The sequence below is a fragment of the Hemicordylus capensis genome, chromosome 6 (assembly GCF_027244095.1).
Source record: "Hemicordylus capensis ecotype Gifberg chromosome 6, rHemCap1.1.pri, whole genome shotgun sequence".
In the NCBI taxonomy this organism is placed as follows: Eukaryota; Metazoa; Chordata; class Lepidosauria; order Squamata; family Cordylidae; genus Hemicordylus; species Hemicordylus capensis.
In genome coordinates, this window is record NC_069662.1 from 161,676,871 (window position 1) to 161,685,389 (window position 8,519).

Consider the following 8,519-nt stretch of genomic DNA (forward strand, 5'->3'; position numbering starts at 1 on the left):
AACACCCTCCAGAAACAGGAAATTCTGAGATGCTTCAGCCTTGCGGCCCACAGTCCTCGCTCCAGTGGAGTGCAGAGGATGTTTCGGGAATCGGTCTTGATGTTTCACAAGCCACTACTGAAAGTTACCCTGCTCAGGAAGAAGACTCCCCCCCGTCCCCGTTGCTTCCATCCCTTGAGTATATCCCAGAGCTCCTTAGGGAAGCTATCCAGGGCACAGCTGAAGGAGCTGCTGCAGCCGAAGGTCCCCAAGATGATCTGATGCTAGCAGAGCAAAGCAACCAGTCATCAGAAAGCCTACCATAAGGGCTGCTTGAGACCCAATGCTACAGGCCCGATTCATCCATTAGGCAGAACTAGGCAGTCGCCTAGGGCACCCGTTCTTGTGCGGGGGGGCAGGTGTTGCCACACACTACACTCACACACAGAGCGTTAATTGCCACCCTCTGCATTGCAATTAGGGCGGGGCGAATGGAGAGGAAAGCAGGAATCCATAGGACCGCCACTGCCTGCCTCTCCACACTATTGCCCAGCTCCATGTGGAGTCCACCCAGGGGCGTAACTATAATAGGGCAAGGGGAGACAGTTGCCTGGGGGCCCACTGCCTTGGGGGGCCCCCCCAGAGGCAAGTCACATGACTGACTCCCCCAGCCGCACACCCGCCTGGGCTTCCTTCAGTTGTTTTCATCCTCCAAAACTCATATGAGTGTTAAGAGCTGGAGCTACCAGAACAGCAGGTCTTTCTCTAGTACCGTTAAATGACTTGCATCGTCCACAATTAACCCTAACCAGCTCTTTTAAGATATATTTACTTCATGAGCTGAGCTTCGGGGGGGATTATAAAATCTTGTCTCTGGGCCCACTCCAACCTTGCTACGCCCCTGAGTCCACCCCTGCTGTGAACCAGGGTTCCCTCTAAGGCATGCCCATGTGCGCATGCTCATATGTTTTTTGATGTCCGCTGTCCACTCCGTTAATTTTAGGTTCCGCTCAGGTTGAATCAGGAGGGCGCCATTCCGAATGCACATGCGCACACACTGCCTTGATGCTGCAGCCCAGAACAAAACTCATTCTGCACACAGATGGGCGGGGGGGGGGAATTAGAGGGAACACTGCTGTGAACCCCACCCCCACTATCACCTGGCTGATGCATGTGCAGTAAGAATTGTTTTTAAAAAGAAAACTTTGCCAGGCTGACCTTTCAAATGGCTGCTGCACATGCACAGTGGGGCCGACTCCATGTATTGCTGAGGGGGGCGGTGCAGGGTGGCAGGAAGCAGTGGTCTTACAGATTTTTTAAAAGTCGAATCTCGTTTCCTTTTCAGCTCCCCTGGCTCAGCCAGCATCAGTCACCTAGTTTGATTTTGGCTCCCCACCCCCACATTGAGTTGAAATTGTGTTCTGTACATTGTAAGATATAATTTCAACAAAACGCCGGGGGGGGGGACTAAAGTCATACTTCACCTAGGGCACCTGGAGGGCCAACTCAAGTTAAATTCAGTACAGATTTAATACATTTTCAATGGCTTTGTAGAAGTTAGGCCAGTTTTGTTTTTTTTAAAGGGTCCAACTCATGTCAACAAACCGTGGGATATTCAAAGCTTTTGCAGAAGTTCCAAGCATAATATTACTCTAATCACACATGCTGCAGCAAACTCCCATGCTATGATCTTAAAGTGTGCCGTCAAGTCGATTTTGACTCCTGTGGTGCCCACAGAGCCCTGTGGTTTTCTTTGGTAGAATACAGGAGGGGTTTGCCATTGCCTCCTCCCACACAGTGTGAAATGATGCCTTTCAGCATCTTCCTATATCGCTGCTGCCCGATACAGTACCATTGGGGATTCGAACCTGCAACCTTCTGCTTGTTAGTCAAGCATTTCCCCGCTGTGCCACTATGATCTTACCCTCTGCATAAACACCAAGCAGAGACCTTGTGCGATTTTCCCAACTCCATCTGCTGGCCAACTCTTGAATTCCAAGAAGACCCCACCCCTTTTCATTACCAGTTTTGTGGCAACTAGGGGAAAGGGCGAGGGTATTTTTCTTGGGATGTCAGAACTGGCAAGCAGGTGATACTGTGAAAATCATGGGATGTCGCTGCTCTGGTTGCATACAAAGGGTAGGATTGCACTAAGGAGCAGCACAGAAGCTTGCTGCAGTATTTCTACTGGGGGTAATATATCACACTTAAGGAACATCGGAAGCTGCCTTCTACTGAGTCAGACCCTTGGTTCTTCTAGCTCAGTATTGTCCTCACAGACTGGCAGTGGCTTCTCCAAGCTTGCAGGCAGGAATCTCTCTCAGCCCTATCTTGGAGATGCTGCCAGGGAGGGAACTTGGAACCTTCTGCATGCAAGTAAGCAGGTGCTCTTCCCAGAACGGCCTCATCCCCTGTGGGGGAATATCTTGCAGTGCTCACACATATAGAAGCTCTTCACACGATTAGGGGTTTAGCCCGCTCTCCCCGCAGACGAGCAGACAGTCTACTCTGGGCCACCACAACAGCCACCCACATGACTGCCGGCTCTGTCACGGAGCCGGCTGGGGAGTTCAGGGGCCATGCGGCCCCCGGAAGCTCCAGCATGCCCTGCACAAGCGCGCAGGGCATGCTGGCGAGACCCCCTGAGCTGGGAGACTGCTTTTCAGCCTCCCTGCCGGGGGTCTGGCCGCGGAGCCATGCCACAGCAACTCACGAGCAAAAAAACTGGGTTTGTGGAGTGCTCGCTCCGCAAACCCGGTTTAAAGGGAGGGTTACTTTGGTGGGTTAGGCGCCTGGAGGCCACCGGGCTCCCCTGCAAGCCCGGTGGTTCTCACGGTCAGGAGAAATCGGGCAAGGCTCCCCTAGCCCGATTTCTCCTGATCATGGGAATAGCCTCGTAGTCTCCCATCCAAGTGCAAACCAGGGCAGACCCTGCTTAGCAAAGGGGATACTTCATGCTGGCTATCACAAGACCAGCTCTCCTCCCTCACTTGGAACTTGTGCAAAACCTTTAAACACTCCACAGTTTATTGCCCCCTGGAAATGCCCTTGCTTCCTGACCAGTTTGGGCAACAAAGTCTTTGGAACAAGGCATAGCAGAGGTGAGTCAGTGGCCAAAAGTGGCCGCAAACCAAGTCGCCTTGTTGCTCAGACACCTGGGTCAGCCTGACCCAGAATTTCTTTTACAGCAAATGCACCTTCATGTCACCCGTCCCGGCCTCTTGCTGTTCACGAGGCTTCTTTGCTGCTCAAGCTGGCTATTGAGGAGTTCCTTCATTTGGTCAAAGTTCAGATGTCTCAGGTGAATGATATCTCATAGGCAGTAACCTGATAACCCCCTGTGGGTTCAAATTCTGATACACAGCCCTTCCTTAAAAATATACACTCTAGAAAGTGACTTGAGCAAGCATAGCCAGGTTGTGTGCCAGACAGGTTTGAAGCACTCACAGGACCCACCCAACACAGGCAAATCTGCCCTGCTGGTATCAATTTCAGGGTGGCAGAAATGAGCATGGGAATCAGCCCTTGCTTCGAAGGAAGCAGCTCTTAAATCAGATGATTCCTATCAGTTGCCCTGTGCAGACAATATGTCCACTGCAGATGCCAGCATGTCAAGGCTGCAAACAAGTATGCCAACTAGCCACACCCCTGCATCAGTGCTCTCTGGCCATGCATTCCACTGGATGTGCAATCCAGTTTGAATTTGAACCAGTTTGAATTTGAACTGGTTCAGCTTGAAATTTCAAATTCAAACCAAACCAGGCATTGGGTTCAACCTGCTGGTTCAAATTTGAACTGAACTTAGTCTGGTTTGTTTCAAACCAGTTTGAACTGGTTTGAGCTGGTTCAAACCTCCAAAACTGGGTTGTGTGGTAGGCACCCATGGGTGCCAACTACCACCCAAACCTCAAAGCACTGAAACCCCAACTCCTACATTTTAAATCAATTTTTTGAAATTTTTATTATTATTGACCATTATTCCCTATTTGGAGTAACTAGGGGCAAAAAAACTGGGGTGAGTGGTAGGCACCCAGGGGTGCCTACCACCCACTGAACAGCAAAGCAATTAATTGAGGACTCCTGCAATTATTCGTGATTTTTTGGGAAGGTTTTTTATTTATTTTTTATTCCTCCCATAGGGGATAATGGGGATTCCAGCAAATGTATTGTTTCACGTTGGGGGGGGAAGGGTGGCCCAGAGTGGAGTGTGGTGGGTGGTAGTGCCCAATAGGGGCAAGGAAGCTACCAGAATTATTTCAAAGGAATTGGGCAAAGGGCTGGTTTTTTGCAATTTGTTGACGTTTATGCATCTTTAAGGTTTCTCTCCATAGGGAATAATGGATGTTTCAGCAGCCCCATAACTGCACTTGGGAGGGGGGCGCCGCTGGAGTGGCCCAGAGCAAGTGGTGGTGGACTTTCTTTCTTGGACTTTCCCCTTCCCACCGACTTTCTTGGGGTTACAGGTGGGCCAGAACACTTACCAAACAGCACATAATTGATGCAGAACACCAAACCGACTAAGATAGGTCCCCGAATTGTCTTCTCTCTGAAGGTCTAAGGTACATAACACCTGCTGGATATCTTACACAGCTAGAAGGACCACAGAAGAAGGACCTTTACTTTGGCTTTCTGTGATGTGTCCTTGAAGGAAGATCCAGGAAGATCCCTTTCCTGGAATATCTGTGCCCCTGCAACTCGGGACAAGTTGAAACTCTTGAGCATGTCCTTCTTCACTGCCTGTTCTGCAGAGATGTACGAAATGCCCTTCTCCTCCCACTTCTTGACAGGTTGCCAGGATGCTCAGGCTAATGCTATGTCTCCCTATTATTCTCAGACTAATCCATTTATAAGATGAAATGCTGCCAGGTTGTGTGCAGCAGCATGCAGAATTTGCCAGGCTCCCTGACCACCAGCAAGAACTAACTCCTTCACTCAGTCAACCCTACTCCTTTTAAAGTATCAGGATTTGGTCTTTGTTTTTTAAACAGATTTTAGCATTGCAACAATTTATAGCTTCTAGCATGTAACTTTCAACACCATCTCATTTATTTTAGCCCTACCGTGCTTCCATAGTCACATGCTACTGTTTTAGCAATTTTATAGCTCCTTTATTGCTTTTTAAATCTTATGGTAATTTCATAGCAGTAGTAATTTCATAGTTCTCAGCCTAGCCTACCTCACAGGGTTGTTGTGAGGAGAAACTTACGTATGTAGAACACCGCTCTGGGCTCCTTGGAGGAACAGCGGGATATAAAATGTAAAAATAAAATAAATAAAATAAATAAATAGTAGGCTTACAGTCTTTATGCTAGTAGGCACAGATTCTATCGCTTTTGTCTGCTTTTAATACCACCGGTTACATGCTCCTTTTACCTCCTGCTGGTCTGAGACTGTAATAAAGATTGACTGATTGATTATTACCTCAGTACACCTCCTTCCTCCAACAAGCTCAGGGTAGCATAGTGGGCTTTCTCCCCACCCCCATTTTATCCTCACGACAGCCTAGGTTGTGAGGTAGGTGCAGTTGAGTGTGTGAGACTGGCCTTAAGGTGAGCTTGCTCACCAAGTGAGGATTTTAACCCAAGTCTCCCTGGTCCTAGTCCAACACTCTAATCACTACACCATACATCTACAAAAGCACATATACCTACGAACAATAGATGCTGGGCACCAACAACAGGGGAAATCCGTCTGCTTAGCTAATGCTGAATGAGACTAAGCAAGGTCATGTTTTTGACCTCAGCTCTTTTGATGCTCAACTTTGCCCCACCAACATCATGAATGATTGGACTGTCCATAAATTGCAAGGTTAAAAAAGTGCAAACCTAGATAATCCTCATTTAAGGTCACATTTTTCACTGAATGACATACTAATCCCTTCACAGCTCTATGACTGTAGAAGAGCACACATGGATGTAGCATCTAGGGATGTGCAAACCGGTTTGATTCCGAACCTGTTCGAAGTCGAACCGGTTCAGTTCAAAGTCTTGATGTCAAACCGAATCCCTCTCCCTGGTTCAGCTCGACATTGGACTGAATGCCCCCTGCCATTCGGGGTGGGTAGGTGGGTGGGTTCACAAATATTTATTTAATTGAGAGGGAGAGGGAGAGGGAGAGGGAGAGATTGAGACCAAGTACTTACCCCCTCCGGGGGGTTTCTCCGAGGCCATGGGGGAGGTCTGTGCGTCATGACCCAGGTCACACAGCGGCCCACTGCGCATGTGTGGCAGCCTCCAAAATGGTTGCCATGATGGGGGCAAGGCCCGGAAAGGGCCAAAGATATAAAAGCACCCCAAACTGGGTGCTTTTATACATAAGGAAGGCCAGCGGGGGGGAGGGGGAAATAATTTTTTAAAAAATATATTTGCACCCCCCCAAGCCAAAACAAAATGGGGGGTTTGAGGGGGGCATAACCAAACCGGGACAGCTAGTTTTGTGCACACCTCTAGTAGAATCTAGTCCTCTCAGCATTGCTTCCTTCTGTTCTGCTCACCCCAAACACCTCCTTATTATGAGCCCTAAATCTGCGAAGAAATTGGAAAGAGCAACCAATTTCGTGTGTCCCACTTGTCTGTTCTATTGCTCTGAAAAGTTCATCATGAGTATTACTCCATGGAAAGGAAATTTCCCTCTCTAGCCCTGAGGGAAGCCAAGATCTTCATTTCCTCCCCTTTCCCATTGCTCAAAATAACACATCACACAATGAAGAAAAGGGGAAAGAACTCTATTGGCCAGAATTGCCTCCTGAGAAATACTGACAAGAGGTTGTCGCAAGTGTCCTGTAATGAATTAGTCCCAGAGCACATGCATATAGCACCTATTTCGCTATCACACTAAACATCCCTTTGTGCCCTCAGGGGAGTGTTTTCCGCATACCTTTTCTGAACAAGTGGGAATTTCATTTACAAAGTAAAGTAAAATAATACAGTCAGACAATCGGTCCATCTACAGAGATCTTTCCTATCACCTACTATAAAAGGTAAAGTGTGCCGTCGAGTTGGTGTCGACTCCTGGTGCCCACAGAGCCCTGTGGTTGTCTTTGGTAGAATACAGGAGAGGTTTACCATTGCCTCCTCCCGCACAGAATGAGATGATGCCTTTCAGCATCTTCCTATATCACTGCTGCCTGATATAGGTGTTTCTCATAGTCTGGGAAACATACCAGCGGGGATTTGAACCAGCAACCTTTGGCTTACTAGTCAAGTCATTTCCCCACTACGCCATTAGGTGGCTTGCTATACTGGATCCTTTTTGGAGTGGAGATCAAACTTGGAACCTTCTGTATGTCAGCACATGTTCTGCATTCAGCTATGAATCTGCTCCAAGTTCTTTCCCAACTCCATAGAAACACAGGAAGCTGCCTTATGTTGAGTCAGGCCATTGGTCCATCTAGCTCCAGAATGTCTACACAGACTGGTAGCAGCTTCTCCAAGGTTGCAGGCAGGAGTCTCTCTCAGCCCTATCTTGGAGATGCCAGAGAGGGAACCTGGAGCCTTCTGCTCTTCCCAGAGCAGCCCCATCCCCTAATGGGGATATCTTACAGTTCTCACACATTGCCTCTCATTCAAATACAAACCAGGGTGGACCCTGCTTAGCAAAGGGGACAATGCATGCTTGCTACCACAAAACCAGCTCTCTCACTCGTTTTGACCAAGCCACTTTTAAGTCCAGTGGATTGACAGTGAGGTGTATAAAAATGGACACCATGTTAGTGGAGTACATACATCATGTCTTCATACACATTTTTTAGTTCCTAGCCTTGGGTTCCCAGATTACATTGGACTACAACTCCCATCATCCCCAGCTATGAAGGGGATGATAGGAACTGTAGTCCATCAACATCTGGGGACGTAAGGTTGGGAAACCCTATTTCAGAGCATTGTGGATTGTTTTTCAAGGAAACTCATATGAAAGTCACAGATTTTAAAGCTGCATGTCTCTCTCTTCTCTTGGGAAGGTATTTTTTTCCCTTTCCAAAAAACAAATCGCTTGATTTATCAAGAAACAGCAGATTGCAAACTCTGCGTCATACAGCAATACTCTACAGCTTCAAGGAATATTTTCACAAATAGCCAAATCAGAAATAGAATCCTCTGAAATGTGGTTGCTTTTATGTATTTTGAGCCAACTCCTGAACAAACAAAAATCTATCCTTACGACTGCATAACCAAAAATTCTAATAAAAACATTGTTTAAAATAATTAGAATCCTTTACTTAAATGAAAAGCTATGTTTTATACATGTTGGACTGTTTTTTTTCTTTATCAGAGAATTCAGAAATTAAATTATTTAATTTCTTCATGTGAAGGAAATATACCCCATTCTACTAAATATATCATCTAAATCTGGATAGCCACTTCCATTTAAAACAATTAATGTTTTTAATATAATTGGGGAACGGGGGAGACATGAAAGCAGGTGTACAATTATGCTTGGTGTGGAAAGAGTACAAAAGGATTTCTTCCCTCTCATAATGCTAGAACATTGGAGGAGGCGGGGGGAGCCAATAAAATTGGCTGTCAGGCAGTAGTAGGTTTACG